Raw genomic sequence first — 18960 nt, 5'->3', positions numbered from 1 at the left:
AGCTTTTAAAAATCACATTTTGTAGCATCCTCGCCATTCCTGAAATCCGGGGGAATTTCCAAACAGCTACCTAGCTCAGTCAGTAGAGCATGAGACTTAATCTCAGGGTCGTGGGTTCGTGCCCCAAGTTGGGCGCCAAATGTAGATGTAACCGGCTTGTTAAATAAGAAACACAGAACCGACTGCAGAGTTAAAAACCACGAGGTTAGAGCAAGAGCGGAAAACCTTACCCTTCAACATTTACTTATGTACTTAACTTATGTAATTGTGTGTGCATTTGCCACAGCATGTGAGTGGAGGTCAGAAGCATCCTGCTGGAGTTGATGTTACCTTCCAATCTGTTAAAGTTACAGTGCTCCCCCCCTACACTTCTCCTTCTTCCCTCCAGCCCCTCCCATGCATTCCCTTTTGTTTTCTCTCAGATTCATGGGCTACAATGTTTATATATATATATTTTTCTTCCCCTTTTGAACATTGTGGTTTTGTCTTTCTTACTCATTGAAATTGTAACACATTATTAGGTGTCCTGGGTTTTTATTGTTTATTTTCACTCAGCATTTCAGTTTGGGAAGTTTCTATTGAAATATCCTTGTCTTTCTTTACTCTCCGCTGTACTGGTGCTAGGCATACATTCTATGACTGAGCTTATACCCATAGCCTTTATTGAAATACCTTGAAGTTTATTGAATTCTTTCTTCAGTAATATCCAGTCTACTAATAAACCCACCACAGATTTCATTTTTGGTGTGTGTGTGTGTGTGTGTGTGTGTGTGTGTGTGTACTGTGGTATATATGTGGCGGTCAGAGGACCATTTGTGAGAGTCCATTCTTTCCTTCCAACCATTTGATTTGGGACCTAGGGATGAACTCAAGTCATGGTAGCAAGTGTTTTTACCCCTAGAGTCATCTTACCAACTCCAGATTTCATTTTTAATACAGTGTCTGTCTGTCTGCTTCTTTCTGGCAGGATCTTAGTATATAATCCTAGAACTCTATGTAGACCAGGCTAGCCTCAACCTCACATAAATCTACTTCCTTCTGCCTCCTAAGTGCTGGGATTAAAGGCATGTACCATTGCACCTGGTCAGTATTTATTTCTCTTTTAGAGTTTACATCTCTGCTTAAATTGTCTTTATTATGTTTTCTATTTGTTTTCAGTAGAGACCTTCATAACATATTGGTCATAGCTACTTGAAATCTTGTCATCTAGTTTTAAAAATTTTTGTCCTAGCTGGACATGGTGGTGTGTGTCCTCAGTACCAGCACTGAGTGGGTGGGGTGGCAAGAGGCAGGTGGAGCTCTTAAAATTGATGCCAGCTACATCTACACAGAGAAACCCTGTCTCAAAATAAATTAGTTTTTTTCTTCTGCATGATTCTGTTTAGAGGCTTAGTACCTGTCTGTATTTATTTACTGCTTAAGGTAACTTTTACATTGTGGAAAGCCAGACATAATATATCAGAACAGAAATTTAGAGGCAAAAGGTCCATAGTGTGACAAGTTCTGTGCTGATCTACAAGTTGAGTTGGGTTTGGTATTTGGTGTAGTGCCTAAAAGCTTCAGTTTCCCCCTTGTTTGGGTCTGTATTTAGAGCCTGACCCTGCAGCTCTTTCTGCTGTAATCCATTGCTGTTATCATTACCAACCATCCCTGTGATGTGGTAAGATTTTGAGAAGGGACTCATTCAGAATGTCCTTACATGTCAGCTTTTTATGGACCCCTATCTTTGTTCTGCACTGCCGTAAATTCCCCCATACCCCTTTAGGAAGGCTTGCAGGGGATAGAGTTTGAGGAACTGCCCTTTCTTTTTTGGACAGAGTAAAGTGGTTTACACATTAGTGTAGGAATGCATTAGTCACAGTCTTTAAGGAACAGAACTGATAGAATGAATATATACACATACATGTTAGTTTATTTGATCGACTTAGAGATAAGAGTCTGGGTAGTCCAACAGTGGCTGACTCATGACCAAAGGTGCAGAGCCTGGCATTTGTTCAGTCCAGAAGGCTGGACGTCTTTGCTGTCCCAATCTGGTGCTAGAGTTGGGGTGGGTTCCTATAGAGCTGCTGGTTCTAAGTCTGTGTTGGATTTGATACTGGCCATAGCAGCAAGATAGATCAACTTGCCAGTAAGTGTGAAGGCAGGCACTCAGAAAGAAAACTGCTCTGGCCCAGTTCATGGTGGGTCTTCCTGCTTCAAATTTGATGAAGAAAAATCCCTTACAGGAGTGCCCAACAGTTTGATCTTTTTTTTTTTTTTTTTTTTTTGGGTAAGTATTCTAGGGCTGGGTGTGGTGCCACATGCCTTTATTCCTTGCACTTGGGAGGCAGAGACAGGAGAGTGAGTTCAAGGCCAATATGGTCTACATAGAGTTTCAGGTCAACTAACTACAAGCTGAAACCCTGACTTAAGAGACAGCTCTTTGTCTGAGGATATAAAAGGAAGATTTTCTCATTTATTTGTTGAAAAAATTTACTAGACTGAATTATTGGGCACCATTGTTTGGAATCAACTTACCACATGTGAGTTGGGCTATTTCTGCTCTATTTGTTTATTCTTATGTTAATGTCACATGCTTCTAATAATAGCAAGTATGTAATATCCTGAAATCATGTGGTGTAGAGCCTCTAAATGGTTGTCAAAATTGCTTCAGCTATTCTAGGATATTTAAAAATTTACATTGAACTTATTTTCTGCAAATGGTATTACACTAGCTGAATAACCATATGGAAATAAGTGTATCTGAACTGCTTACAGGAGAATTTGAGACTCATTTTAGATCTAGCCATAAAAATAATGTATGATTCATATGTATATACACATATACCATATATACATTACATACACCATACATAGGCATGCGCTAATATAAATAACATTTTTTAAAATGTAAATTTAAGGAAAAATTGCAAAAATAATAGAAATAACTTGTATACTTTTTACCTATTTAGTTAACCTAAAACAATCTTCTTCTTTTTTTTTTTTTTTTTTTTTTTTTTGTTGAGACAAAATTTCTCTGTGTACTTCTGCACCTTTCCTGGAACTCACTCTAGCCCAGGCTGGCTTCGAACTCAGAGATCCATCTGCCTCTGCTGGGATTAAAGGCACGTGCCACCACTGCCCGGCTTAAAAACAATGTACTACTGTGTGTGAGGTGTGTGTGGAGGTCAGAGGACAACCTTGGTGAGTTGGTTCTCTCCCTCTCCCTTTCTGTGGCTTCTAGGAATGGAACGGAAGTGTGTTAGGCCGCCATCACTGGGTGGCACTCGTCTTCACTGGCTGAGCCATCTCACCAGCCCCCTTCTAGTAAACTTTTCCCCATTTGTTTTCCATTCCCCCACTCCCTGTCTGACTCTTCACTCTCTTAAGATGCTTGCTAGTCTTTTGAACTGGGAAGCAGCCATGCCATCTCTCTTTCAGTCAGTAGTGTTTGGAGTGATTCTTTATAGTTTATTCTCCCCAGCTCTCACCCAACTAGGAGCTGGGCCAGGACTTCCCAATACTAGGCTTATACTGTACCATCAATATAAGTCCTGAGCCCTCTTTCTCTCTCTTTCTGAGACAGGGTTTCTCTGTGCAGCTTGGCTGTCCTGGAACTTGCTCTATAGACCAGGCTGGCCTTGAATTCACAGCAGTCCACCTGCCTCTGCCTCCTGATTGCTGGGATTAAAGGCATGCACCACCACCACCACCACCACCACCACCACCCATTTTTGTTTTTCTTTTCTTTTTTTTTTTTTCATTTTATTTTGAGACAAGCTCTCTATATAAGTTGCTCAAAGTGGCTTTGAAGTTTCACGTTTGTGATTAATTATATTATTTCTAAGTACTTTACAGTTTCTTTTTGTTTTCCTTTTTTACCCATGGAGTATTTAGCACTTTTAAAATTTGAATTTCTAAGTACAATCTATTCTTTTGTTACTACTTGTAATTCATTTCTTCTTTGTCTTCCTTTTCTCTCTTTTCCTTCCCTTGTCTTTCTTCCTTCCACTTTTTAGCCCTAGTACCCTGGAGTAAAATAAGATTAATATTTCATGACAGGAGGAAAATAGGTGAATTTCAAATCTTAGTGTCTGTGTTTTGCTGGAACAGAATGGCTCATTTCTGTGTTGTATATGGTTACCTTTTGTTTATGCAGCAGCATTGTTGAATAGTTGGTCCAAGACTCTTTTTATCTGGCTCTTGATAGATAAGCTTACCAACTTGATACAGTATCTGTGGTATGCTGCCTTCTTTGTACATTGGAAATAAATACTCTACCACTTAGTTATAACTGAAGGCCAAAATGTCTGCTTTTGTAAATGTAATGCCTGGCTGGGTATCTGAAGATGCTGAAGATACTGAAGAGTATCTGTTAGCACAGGTTATTGACTGTCTCATTTGTTTTCTCTTGATCTATCTGTCTATCTGAACACATACACATACACACACACAGGTTTGTTTGTTTTTTGAGACAGGGTTTCACTGTGTCATGTCCCTGGATGTTGTGGAACTCTCTTTGTAGACCATGCTGGCCATGAAATCACAGAAATCCGAGTGCTTCTCTCCCGAGTGCTGGGATTAAAGATGTGCACCAGCCACCATGCTCGGTCCTCTTGTCATATTTTGTATCTTCAGTTTGTTAGTCTTTAAGGATTTATTAAAAATTTTAAATAAACTATTGATTTTCGTCTTGCTATATTTCATTGGCTTTGTTTTCTTTGGGTTGCAATTTTACTTTTTGATGGTAAATGCTTTAACAAGATATCTCATTTTTATGTGTTGGTGAGTGTGAACATACATGTGCCTATGTGAGTTTGTGTCTTCATTAGTCCCTCTCTATCTTGTGTATATGTGGTATGTATGTGCCCGTGTGCATAAGTTTCTGAATGGTGGTCGGAAGTTAATATCTGTTGGGTTTCTTCTCCAATTGCTTTCCACCATTCATTCATTCATTATTTATTTATTGGTTTTTCTTTTTTTTTTTTTAAGATTTATTTATTTTTTATGTATACAGAAGAGGGCACCAGATCTCATTACAGATGGTTGTGAGCCACCATGTGATTGCTGGGAATTGAACTCAGGACCTCTGGAAGGGCAGTTGGTGCTCTTAACCTCTGAGCCATCTCTCCAGCTCCTATTTATTGGTTTTTCAAGGCACGGTTTCTCTGTGTAGTCCTGGAACTCACTCTAGACCAGGCTAGCCTTGAACTTGGAGATACACCTGCCTCTGCCTCCCAGGTGTCCACCTTATTTTTAAATTTTATTTATTTATTTATTTATTTATTTATTTATTTATTTATTTATTTATTTATTTTGTGTGTATGTATGTATGTGTGTGTGTGCTGTGCCTGTGTACCCATGCACTTACATGTGTGGAGGTCAGAGGATAACTTAGTGAAGTTGTTTCATGCTTCCTTTCTTTATGTGTATTCTGGGGATAGGATGCAAGTTGCCAGGCTTGTGAGGCCAACACCTTTACCATCTGAGCCATCTCTTTAGCCCCATATTGGCAGGGTCTTGTGCTGAACCTGGAATTTACTGACTGTGCTGTTGTGTGGACTGCTGGTCAGGAAGCCCCAGGGATCCATCTGTTTCTACCTCTTCAGCAGAGGGAGGATGTAGAGTATTGTATTAGGCCCTTTCTATTGGTGCTGAAGATCTAAACTCATGACTGCATCACACACACCTTACTAGCTGAACCATTTTTTAAAAGAAATTATTATTTTTTTTTGTTATTTTTGTTTGCATATATCTATGTGCATTATTTAGATACTCAAGGAGGCTAGATTCTCTAGAACTTGAATTACACAGGGTTGTAAGCTGCCATGTGAGTGCTGGGACTTGAACCCAGGACCTCTGGAAGAGCAGCCTGTGCTCCTAACTATGGAGCCATCTCTCCAGTTCTCATTTCTCTCTTTTTTTTTTCATTTTATTTTCTACTCACTTCACATACTATCCACAGATTCCCCTTCCTCCTCCTCCCCTCCGGCCCTCTTTCCCAAGCCACCCACACCCCCACATCCCCCATATTGAGGTCTCCAATGGGGAGTCAGCAGAGCCCAACACACTGAGCCTAGGCAGGTCCAAGCCCCTTCCCACTGCACCAAGGCTGTGCAAGGTGTCACACCACAGGGACCGGGTTCCAGAAGCCTGCCCATGCACCAGGGACAGATCCTGATCCCCCTCCCTGGGTGCCCCCCAAACAGTTCGAGCCAAACAACTGTCTTCCGTATCCAGAGGGCCTAGACCCAGTTATACCCTCTTGGGCATATACCCAAGGAATGCTCAATGTTACCACAAGGACACATGCTCAACAATGTTCATATCAGCATTATTCGTAATAGCCAGAACCTGGAAACAGCCTAGATGCCCCTCAACTGAAGAATGGATAAAGAAAATGTGGCACATATACACAATGGAGTACTACTTAGCAGTAAAAAACAATGATATCATGAAATTTGCAGGCAAATGGATGGAACTAGAAAATATCATCTTGAGTGAGGTAACGCAGACTCAGAAGGACAAACATAGTATGTACTACTCATAAGTGGATCATTTCTGTCTTTCTTGAATTATCTGTTGGCTTTGGTTTTCTCTTTTGACTTGAATGGTTTCCCCCTCTCAAAAAAAAAAAAAAAAAGTGGATGTGTTGTATTTGTATGGCAAGTCTTCTAAGGGTTTGTATACTTGAGGGTTTTTTTAAGCAAGAAAATTTATTTTAAAAGCTTCCTTCAAATATTCCTTTTACTGAGACTTTTGGTTCTTCAACCTCAGTCTGTAGCCATTTGTCCATGTCACCCTCACATATAATGCTTGGAGTTATCCTGCTTCTTTGGGGTTGTTTCTTTTGGTGTCTTAATTTCTGGAACTCATATATTCCTCTAGCTTTTGTAAATATCCAGTTAAATTTGGGCATGAGAGCAAGCTATTCATATTAATTTCATGCTATAGACCAAAGACCAGCTGGTTAGCTAGCACCATGAGTATGAAAGGCCATCACCTAGATAAGTCCTTCTGTCATGAAATTTCAGAATTTCGTGGATGAGGACATGGTTCTGAAGCATCTAGGAAGAAAGAAGTCAGTTTTAAGTAAGTGAAGGTCTGATTAGACTGAAGGTCACACTGGAAACTTAGCAACCACACTACATGCTCCATGAACTCTTTATCATTTTCTTGAGAAATAATTTTAACCCAGTACTGTAAGTCAAATGATCCTGTTTATATAGGTGGAGTTCTCCCATAGGCATGGGCCTTGCTCTGCCAATGGCCATTTAGTCATTTAGGGATGAGCCTAAGCAAAGTGAAGAAGTTAACTAAGAACAAGGAAAAAAGGTTTTTAAAAATGTTGAGCTATCCCAGAAGAGCAGAGAAAAGACTTTGGTAGTCAGCTGTCTAAGAATGCTTAGAAAGCCAGCATTCTAGATTTGTACAAGGAGAGATCCTGGTGGGATGAATACTGTCATAGTTGAAACAAAAGTGGGTATGCTATAGGACAAGCGCATAAAAGAAACCAAAGTTAAGGTCATTAAAGATGTGATGGAAATTTAAATAAGCAGGGTGAGAAAATTATGGTTGTTAACGGACCAAATTAGACTATATGACACGATTTGTGCAGTTAACAGGACTGTAATAACGCACTTGACTTTAAATCTAGGGGCATTTTTTTGTCTTCATGTAGCTGTAAGGTTGTGACAGTGGACCTTAGAATAGAAAATGAACTGTATCAGGACTGCGATTCCTTAATAATAATGACATAGTTATAAAAGTGCTATTTCTTGATTTTTCAGCTTTGAGTCAGCCTTTTATTCACCACAGGAATGGATAGATCCCAGTATGCTGTGATCACAGGGAGACTGTGACAATTATAATAACAAAAGGGATAAACTAGTGGAAAAGGGCAGGGCAGTTGCTACCTCTAACAGCTTTGTTTTTCACAATGAGACTCAAGAGTCATGTTGAATTGACAAATAAGCAATAAAGATATATTGTTAAAGTTGAAAGGTGTGGTAGGGCACACCTGTTATCCTATAATTTGGGAGGCAAGGGCAAGAGGATTGTCAGTTTGAGAATTGCCAGCCTGTATAGAAAGTTCCACAGCAAGACCCTATCTCAAAAAAGGTTTTCCATGAAATACTAGAAGAGATGGATATCTAGATCTAACAGGTTCAAAGGAGTCCATAGATTTGGCCTTTTTTTCTTTTTTTTTGAAAATCCTCTCCAAGGCTTTAAGTGAATCCATCAAAAGTATGAGATAAAGAGAATTCCAAAAAATAGAAAGAAAAAGGTGTTAGGTTAGCTGTGCATGTAAGCTTAGTGGCAGAGCACTTGCCTGGCATGCACAAAGGACCGAATTTGATCCCATCACCCCCCTTCCCCCCACATACACAAAAAAAAATCCCAAAAATATAATAAAGGGAAGTGCTATTAAACTTCCAATAGATATCTCTGGAGAAACCATATAGGGCAGACTCAAGTGGATGTTATAATATTCAAAGTCGTGGGGTGTGATGGGAGGAGCAGCCAAGACTACTGTACCTACTAGAATTATTCTTTAGAATTGGTGAAGACATACTTTCCAAGACAACAAAAGCCAAAGAAATTTACTTCCACTAGAGTAGCTGTAATAAATGAAAATGTAAAAAAGTATGAAATGAAGCTTGAAAGAATCAATTAGAGAAAACCACCAAGTAACACAGGATATAAAACAACCAAAAGTATTTTAACAGAATAGCAAGGTGTGTTTTTTTTTGGAGACAGTTTCTCTGTGTATCCCCGACTGTCCTGGAACTCACTCTGTATATCAGGTTGGCCTCAAACTCAGAGAGATTTGCTGGCATGTGCTACTATGCCCAGCAAGAACATGCTTTATTAATAATAACCTTGAATGTAAATGGATTTAAGTTATTCAGTTAAAAAACTGGAAAAAATGGCTGAATAAAGAAAACATGTGGGATCAGTTCATATGCTGCCTATGAGAACCCCAGTTCATTCGTGAAGACACAAAAACTGAAAATGAAAGGCTCAAAAAGGATTCTCCACAAGCAGAAACCAAAAGTGAGTAGAGAAAACACACATTAAATAGAAAGACTGAAAAGAAGTTACTCTATAATGATGAAGGGATAGTTTAGCAGGCTAGAATAATAGTTACAAATATGTTTGATTCTAGAGCCACTCCTTTGTATAAAGCAGACATTACTAAATGTAAAAGGAGAGTAAGGCTCTAATGCAGAATTGTTTGAGACTTTATCCCATGTTCATTTTTAGAAAGAAATCACCAGGGAAGCTTCAGAGCTGAGAGTACGTTGTAGAATAAGTGGATCTGACAAACATTTACATAATTGCCACCCAGCAGCTACAGAATGTATATTCTGCTGCATGTGGAATATTCTAACTAGACATAGGCTACAAAACAGATCTAAAAGACTTAAGAAGGAGTTGGGGATTTAGCTCAGTGGTAGAGGGCTTGCCTAGCAAGTGCAAGGCCCTGGGTTCGGTCCTCAGCTCCCGGCCAAAACAAACAAACAAGACTTAAGAACTTGACATTAGGGGTGTTTTCTTTGACAACAGCAAAATAAGTAAAATCAAGAGAACTCTAGAAACAGTAGAAATGAGCTTGGTGTTGGTGGTACATGCCTTTTTAATCCTAGCACTCAGGAAGTAGAGGTGGGCAGATCTCTTGAGTTCAAGATTTGCCTAGTCTACAAGTCTAAGACAGCCAGGGTTACAAAGAGAAATCCTTTTCTCAAAAACCTAAATAAATAAAAATAAAAAATAATCAAGTACATCAAGTGAATTCTTTTGAATGAATAATCAGTGGGTCAAAGGAAAAAGTAAAATTAAAAAACCAAAACTCTTGAAACAAATGAAAATGAAAACACACTAAAACCAGTGGGATAGGATTGTAGCAGTGCTAAGATGGAAACTTTAATAGACTATTATAGCATATGGAATTACATGGCTATAAGTAATCCTAGTCTTCAAGAGGTAGCAATAGGAGGATCATGAGTTTGAGGCCAATCTAGGCCATATAACAAATAAGGTCTGTGCCAGAAAGAAAAAGAAAATCAGACTAAAACAGATTTCAAAAATTAGTAGACGGAAAGAAATAATAGTAATCAGAGCAGATAAAGTCTTGGAATGGGAGGTCCAAAGTGTTCAAAATAAAAGTATAATGAAGGGCTGGTTTATTGTAATTGTAACATAATTGCAAAACCTTTAGCCAGACTAAGGAAAGAAAAAGACAGAAGACACAGATAAAAATATAAGAGGTGAATAAACAGATAATCAATAATACTACCAGAATGGAAAGGATCAGTAGAGACTATTCTGTAGAATTTTATACTAGCAAACTGAGACCAGGACAAATTTGTTTACAGATACGTATTACCTTTCAGAATCAAATCAGGAAGACACAGAAACCCAGAAAATCAAATATCAAACAACAAGCTTGAATCAAGGCTGAAATTCTAACAAAAGCACAGGACTTCTTTACTGAGGAGGAAGTGGAAGAGAGAACTTGTACATGCATACACACATGCTTGTGGAGACCATAGGTCAAATGAGATTATTCCTCAGTTGTTTCTTGACTGTATTTCTTGAAAAAGGGTCTGGAGCTTGCCCATTTGCTAGATTGGCAGGATAGCAAGTGTCAGAGATCCTCCTGTCTCCACTACCCAAGCATTAGGATTATAGGTGTGCACTAGACTTTATGTGTTGGGAATCCAGATTTAGGTGTGTCCTCATGCTTGTGTGGCAAACACTTTATGGACAGGGTTACCTTCTAAGTAAGTTTACCAAATAGTTAACACCATTTCTGAAAGTGTTCCAAAGGATTATAGTGGAAAACAGCCAGGCAGTGGTGGCAAACGCCTTTAATCCCTGCACTCAGGAGGCAGAGGCAGGCAGATATCTGAGTTCAAGTGCAGCCAGGGATACACAGAGAAAACCTGTCTCGAAAACACAGAACAAACAAACAGTGGGAACCATCATCCCATGAGGCTAGCATTACCCTGATACCAAAGACAACTATCAAAAAAGGAAACTGTAAACCAGTATGTGTGATAAAGGGATGCAAAAATTGTCAACAAAACATTAACAAATCTAGCTCAGCCATACATTAATATTATACCTGCGATTAAAATGGGGTTTATTCCAGGGATGTAAGGATGTCTCAGTGTACACAAATTGATAAATGTGGTACACGACATAAGCTGAGTGAATAATAACAACAGCAACCAAAAAAAAAAACTTAGTAAAATTTAACATTAATTCATGATAAAAGTCTTTTAAACATTAGGTAGAAAAGTAGTGCAATTTACCACAGTGAGGATGGTATATGAAAGTCACACATAGCATTGGATGGAAGAAAGTGGAAATTGCTGCTTATAAGATTAAGAACAGGATGGGGCTGGAGAGATGGCTCAAGGGTTAAGAGCACTGACTGGTCTCCCAGAGGTCCTGAGTTCAATTCCCAGCAACCACATGGTGGCTTACAACCATCTGTAATGAGATCTGGTGCCCTCTTCTGGCTTGCAGGGATACATGCAGGCAGAACACTGTATACATAATAAATAAACAAATCTTTAAAAAAAAAAAAAAAGATTAGGAATAGGGCCCTGGTGTTAGCACATGCCTTTAATCCCAGCACTTGGGAGGCAGAGCCAGGCAGATCTCTCTGAGTTCAAGGCCAGTCTGATCTACAGATTAAGCTCTAGAACAGGCACCAAAACAACACAAAGAAACCCTGTCTCGAAAAACCAAAAAGAAAAAAAAAAAAGACATCCATTTGGGTTAGGGATTTAGCTCAGTGGTAGAGCTCTTGCCTTGCAAGCACAAGGCCCTGGGTTCGATCCTCAGCTCAAAAAAAAAAAAGATAAGGAACAAAGCCTTTAATCCCAGCACTTGGGAGCATAGGCAGGTATCTCTGTTGTGGAATATTTGTTTAACTATGAAAGAGTTGTTTAATTATGTAAAGATATGTTGCTGTTTCACCTTGCCTGTCTAAGTAAGGCACTGATTGGCCTAATAAAAAGCTGAACAGCCAGTAGTGAGGGAGGAGGTATAGGTGGGACTTTCAGGTAGAGAGTAAGACAGTCCTGGAATTTAGGCCTGTGGGATGTGGGGGTGAGGGGAGAAAGAAAAAGAGAAGAGACGCCAGGGGCCAGCCAGCCATGGAGGAAGCAGGAAAGTAGGACATACAGAATGAAAGGCAAAAGCCCTGAGGCAAAGTGTAAATGAATAGGAAATAGGTTAAATTAAGTTAATGGGGCAGGCAAGCCTAAGCCAAGGCCGAGCATTATTATTAATTAATAATAAGTCTCTGTGCCTTTATTTGGGAGCTGGTTGGCGGGCCAAAGAAAAATCCAACTACAAATCTCTGAGTTGGAGAGAGCTAGTTCTAGAACAGCCAAGACTACACAAAGAAACCCTGTCTTGAAAAACAAACCAAAAAAAAAAAAAAAAAAAAAAAAAAAGGCAGCAAGACAAGGATGTCAGTTATCCAACACTGTTCAATATAGTATTGGGAATCATACCCAGGGCAGTAAGATGAGGGAAACAGATACAGGGCATCCACATAGAAAGAAGGAAGTCAAATCAACAACATCAGACAACATGATTTTATATGGAAGAAAACTTCCAGACTATGAATATTGTTTGAACTGATGTTTAGTAACTGATGTTCAATATCTAAAAATCAGACTTTTCTATACCAGCAACAAAATTACTAAAGAAATCAAGAGGCTTCTCAAAGGCACTTAAAACTTACAAATAAATTTAACTGAGGTTGAGCTGGGTATGGTGGCACATAACTTTAATCCCAGCACTTGAGAGACAGAGGCAGGTGGATGGATCTCTCTTTGGAGTTTGAAGCCAGTACAGCCAGAGCTACACAGGAAAACCTTGTCTTGAAAAACCAAACCAAACAAAAGCAAAAATTTAAATAAAGTTATTACCGACTTATAATGATACTATAAGTGTTATTATTTACAATGGTAATACAAAATGTTTTTTAACTTTAAAAAAAATGTACATTGGGGTTTTGCCTGCATGTATGTCTTGTGAGGGTATCAGATCCCCTAGAACTGGAGTTACAGACAGTTGTGAGCTGCCGTGTGGGTGCTAGGAATTTAACCTGGGTCCTGTAAAAGAGCAACCAGTGCTCTTAGCTGCTGAGCCATCTCTCTCACCATATAAAATACCTTTGAGACCAAAAACAAAAAGAAAAATGCAGGGTTGGGGATTTAGCTCAGTGGTAGAGCACTTGCCTAGCAAGCACAAGGCCCTGGGTTTGGTCCTCAGCTCCAGAAAAAAAAAATGCAAAGACATACAGTATTTATTAATGGTAAGAATTAATTTTACTAAATGGCAGTGCTACTCAGTATTTTAAGATTCAGTGTAATTCCTATTAAAATGTTAGTGATTTTTTTGTTTTGTTTTTTGTTTCTCTGTAGTTTTGGTGTCTCTCCTGAATTTGCTCTGTAGACCTAGACCTGGCTGGCCTTGAACTCACAGAGATCCACCTGGCTCTGCCTCACGAATGCTGGGATTAAAGGCACGTGCCACCACCACCTAGCTAATTATATATATATCATATAATTATATATAGTATATATTATATATGCTTTGTTATAGAAATTTGAATGTTCAAGGAAATATGTCAGGTAATAGATAGGTCAGTTATCATGATCCTGATCCTTATTGTATACATAAGTTGATGTATACTTCAGACTGTGTTCCACTAATATATATAATTATTTCACATGCACACACAATTACTATGTGTCAGTTAAAAAGTAAATATTTAATCTCCCCCCTTTTTTTTTGAGACAGCATTTCATTTTATTTTATTTTATTTTATTTTATTTTATTTATTATGTATACAACATTCTGCCTCCATGTAACTTTGTACCTCAGAAGAGGGCACCAGATCTCATTACAGATGGTTGTAAGCCACCATGTGGGTGCTGGAAATTGAACTCAGGAGCTCTGGAAGAACAGTCAGTGCTCTTAACCTCTGAGCCATCTCTCCAGCCCCAAGACAGCATTTCTTTTGTGTAGCTCTGGCTGTCTCTTTGTAGACCAGGCTGGCCTAAACTCAGAGATCTGCCTGTCTCTACCTTCTGAGTGCTGGGACCTTGCGTGCGCCACTAGCACCCAGCTCTTGTTTTTATTTTTAACAGCTGTAAAAAAATTTAAGTAGTTAACAAACAGTTTTCATTAAGTCTTCTCTTGATGGAATTTCCAATATTGTACTCTAATATTTTTTTATATTTATATTTGTTTTGATTTTGAGACAGGATCTCACTGTGTTCCACTTTCTGGCCTGGAACTTGCTTTGTGTAGACCAGGCTGGCCTTGAATTCATAGATATTTACCTGCCTCTGCCTCCCGAGTGCTGGGATTTAAAGGCGTGCGTCACCACCACCTGGCTAGAATAAACATTTTTATGAATAATCTTGTGTATATGTCACTTCATAGATGAGAAGGTAGTTTGTGAAATAGAATTAAGGCACTGGTTTGCTATATGAAAAGTTAGTGTGAGAGGGCAGGAAGGCTGAGGTGATTGCGTACTTACCTTTCAATATTTGTGTTTACTATTTTTATGTCATTAAAACCAATATATGTGGCTTATGAGACTGTATTTTGTAAATTTATATCCAGGTTTTAAAGTATGATGCTTTTTTCCCAGTTAAATCTTTTTATTTATTTGTGTATCTGTGGGTGGGTGTCCACATGCCACAGTGTTGTGGAGGTCAGAGGACAACTTAAGGGGGTCAGTCTTCTTCTTCTTCTTCTTCTTCTGTCTGAGGATCAAACTCAGGTTCTCAGGCTTGACAACAAGCACCTTTTTCCAAATATTTGACTATCTTGCTGGCTCATGCTTCATTATTTAGTAACTGCCTAGTATTTGTTACATGAATTTACTAAAGCCCATTTAGTTTTTGTAAATTTAAATGAACTTACTGAGTTACAGGCCAGCCAGGGCTACATAGTGAGGTCCTGTCTCAGAAAATTAAAAACAAAACAAAACAAAACCATATTTCTTTAAAACACTGCTTTTTGCAGTAGCAGTGGTTCACAAATTGAAAGCTCACTATTTTCTTATCTCTGTACTGACTTTTTAAGCAAGGACATTTTGTCGAGTGTGTGTGGTTTTTAACATAGATTACATGCTAAAAGTAAGTTCTGTGAAGGGAGCTTTAAAGGAGAGCACCAGTGGACCCACACCAGGCCAAGGGGAAAAGGCTCAGGACAGCAAGAGACAAGACCCAGGACCCTGATGAGGCTGACAGAGGGGAGAAGGGGGAATGGAAAGGAGATGCCTTCAGGCACGCACCGCCACCGCCTGGCCCAATGGAACAGTCAACTAAGAGTGGGGCAAACGGTTTCTCTTCTAGAAAGCCTCACAAAGGCTTGTTAATCCATCTGCTAGAAACATGGCTTTGATTGAAGGTAGTACTTGGGTATTAATTTCAATATTTTGAGATTCTGTTCATATGAAGAAAAATTAGAATCCTAGAGAATTAAGAATGTTTTGGTAGATAGTAAAACAAATAATACCTTATAGTAGAATTTCATGTGCACGTTAGGTATGATCTGAAATTTAGATTTTGGTTTAGTTTCAAAATCTTACATGTTACTTCAGTGGCTTTTTATCAGTTGTACAGATTGTCTTTTAATCACATTAATATTCTCACTTGAAATTCACATAAGACCAGTTTCCATCAAATTTGATAATGTAACATTTTATTTATATGGCTTAATCACAGTATTCCTTTGCTTTGTTGTCCTGTATATTTAATTGTTTTCAGTAGGAGGGAGCATCAATAATTGATGCTTGAGGCAAGTGAAGCTGATTTATGTGTTGACTTAGTCAGAGAGCTGACAAGTCCACAGGAAATTGCTGGACTTCTGTAAACTGACCACGTGTTTCTAAGGAGACTGTTGATACAGTGCTAACCACCCTCCCACACCTGCCACATGGTGTCTTCATTTTTTGGCCTGTTAAGACCTCCTTGGCAATACTGTTAATTGTTTACCCATGATTCAGTCTTTTTTCCTTCTACGAAATAATTTTGTTGTTTTTTGAGGAGAAAACCAACTCCCTTAACACACACATACATCACCCAAATTAGTAATAATAAACCTAACATAAGAGTGTTCTTGGTGATTGACCTCTTAATGTTTGAGATTACCCTGTTCTGTGGGAAAGTAACTCATTATTGCTCCTGTGTAACCATTGCATGCATTGATCACTCAAGATTTCTTCTGTAATTATGACACTTGGTTGTTTCCACCTGCTCTAGTATGAATAATGCTCTGGGAATAGTCTTACATCTAAGTGTGCATAAGTAAGCACACACCTCTTGGGTGTGTGCAGAGGATTGTTAGGGTCTTAACTTACATGTCCACGAATAACAAGTTAGATTAAACTTGTTTTCCTATGTTGATTGCATATAACGCTAGAAAAATACTTTTTGTTCCTTTCCAGTGTGGGTGGTTTTACTTATTCCTGTGCTGGAAGTTAGGCTGCTAGAGTAAAGATTGCCTTCTGTGTTCTTGTTATAGAGTGAAAGCAAAGACAAAACATTAGTCTGTGCTTGGCTTAACTAGATGACATGTCTGTACTCCAGAGGCCGAGTGTCAGTGAGGCAGGAAGAGGTTCCGCTCCAGACACCCCAAGTCATGGGGCTGGGAATGGAGAATTGGTAGTCCTTTGACGTAGGAGGAAGTACAGCTGCTCTCCAGTGGTCACAGTCTGCTGCCACTTGGTGAGAGGCAGCTCACTTGTCACTTCTTGTGTCTTAGTCTTTTGTTTATGGTGGTTTGTTTTGTTTTTTAAAGGTTACGGTTATAAATCCTTTGCAGATTATTCACATACAGAATGAGTGTGCCATTATCATGCTTTCTTTCACTTTTCCTTTTACTCTAAGTACAGATCTTAATTTTAAAGTCTGTATCTGTATTTTGTTGTTGTTGCTGCTGTTTTGTTTGAGACAGTTTCTTTGTGTTCCTTGGGCTGGTCTAGAACTTGTGGATCTCCTGTCTCAGCCTCATAAGTGCTTAGGTTATAGGCATATACCTAGCTATTTTTTGTTTCCTGTGTAAGAAAGAGTGTCCTACTCTAAAATCACAAAGTCATTCCTTTATCTTCTGGAGTTTTCATCATTTTTCTTTCCTTTTTTTTTCCCCCAAGACATTGTTTCTCTGTGTAGTTTTGGAGCCTTTCCTGGAACTCACTTGGTAGCTCAGGCTGGCCTCGAACTCAGAGATCCGCCTGGCTTTGACTCCCAGTGCTGGGATTAAAGGCGTGCACCACCACCGCCTGGCCCATCATTTTTCTCTGTTATTTTAGTCGGCAGTCCACATAAAATAGTTTTTGTCATTTAAACATAATCATTTTTAGAATATTCTGTGAAAAGGTTGCTCAGATTATAATGAGAATTTTAGTGCAGTCTCAACCCACTGGGCTCAGCCACCTGTCTCAATTGTGTGAGCGAAAGAAATGAATAATTGTGAGAAGCAGAGAAAGGAGAGTTACTCAACATGCATTAGGAAGAGGAACAAAAAGAGGGGTCCCCATGACCATCTTAGATAGAGGAAGCATGATGTTGGGTGGGACAGGAGGTTTGGAAAGCTAAGCACTGCTGATCAAGGTGTGGTCTGTTTATTGTGTCTTTTCTGGTTCTGCAAGGTTCTTAAAACAGTAAGGGACAAGCTGCTTTTCAGGTAATTAGTCATGCTCCAGAGTGCTGCCTTGCTGTCATGGACAGCACACTCAATTTGGCTCATGGCCTGTTCTGTGAGGTTCTGTTTCTGGAGTCCATGGTGACTGCAGGTTTAGGACACTGACTGGAGACCTTTTGACACTTTGTGGGGATCTAGAATAGGACATTATAAGATACCCTAGGTATTATTCTTATCTTTGTGCCTTCCTCCTTGAAGTGAAATGAGAGGTTAGTCACTACCTACTCCTAGGTAGTGATTATCATGCTTGTGTGCCGAATTAAGGAGTATAGTTGCAAAGTGAAGGGGGAGTTACCAGGGTTTTATCTTGCTTTTAGTTACCTTGTGGGCCCAAGGGAGGAGTCAGTGGTTTTAGCAAAGGCAGGTTTTTAAGAAACTTTTTACAAACCAGCTCTATTTTGACATGAAACCTACTGATACTAAAGACACATATGTAGAAGATATTTATCAGCAAAGTACATTGTACCAAATTCTTCAGAAATTAGGAAAGCCTGTGATTTAAGTAACACACTATCCTGGTCTTTTGGGGAGAATTGGGATTTGAAATTTTTCTTTCATCCTGTTTGGTTATTTAACTCGTTTGGGTTTTTGGAGGTGTCTTTGATAAACTTTACTAAAAGAGCTGAGGGTAGTAATTTCTGGATGCTTAAAACAATGATTGTTTAAATAATTGTATTTGTGGTAATACAGACACTCGAATTAGTCCTTCAGCAGAAGCCAAAATGTTTGTTGTAGGGGCTGGAGAGCTAGTTTAGTGTCTAAGAGCTGCTTTTGCAGAAAACCAAAGTTTGGTTTCTAGAACCCACACTGTGCAGCTCACAACCACCTGTAACTCTATTTCCAGGGGATCAAACTCCTCCTGCAGGCCTCCTTGGGCTGTCGTGTACTGTATGCCCATGACATACATTCACAGGCACACACACATAAATTAAAAATGAAAATAAGTATTTGTGGTAGTATTATTCTAAAATTTATAGTTATTTGAAGATTATGTTCTATCACCCAATGAGCCAAAATAACTTATTCTTAAAAGTTCACCAAGATGAACAAATTTGATCCATTTGAAATAGATTGGTTTTGACTTTTTATTCCATATTTATTATCATTTTATAACCTTAGTGATCTATACTAGGATTGTAATGAAAAGGATTATCTGATACATTTTAGCAGTGAGAGTTCAGATGTGTAAGCAGGACAGAGCTCTTGCTTGGACAGGTCCTGTGGCTTATT

The 18960-nt window shown here is 38.9% G+C and overlaps 1 protein-coding gene across 3 annotated transcripts in view; it reads left to right on the top strand.

The window, feature by feature from the left end:
• Ptbp3 (polypyrimidine tract binding protein 3) overlaps positions 1-18960 on the top strand; it is an 84011-nt gene that overhangs the window by 9013 nt on the left and 56038 nt on the right. The gene's annotated exons all lie outside the window — the stretch shown is intronic.

This window comes from Onychomys torridus, chromosome 2 (assembly GCF_903995425.1).
Source record: "Onychomys torridus chromosome 2, mOncTor1.1, whole genome shotgun sequence".
Lineage (NCBI taxonomy): Eukaryota > Metazoa > Chordata > Mammalia > Rodentia > Cricetidae > Onychomys > Onychomys torridus.
This window is presented reverse-complemented; position numbering and strand designations above follow the sequence as displayed.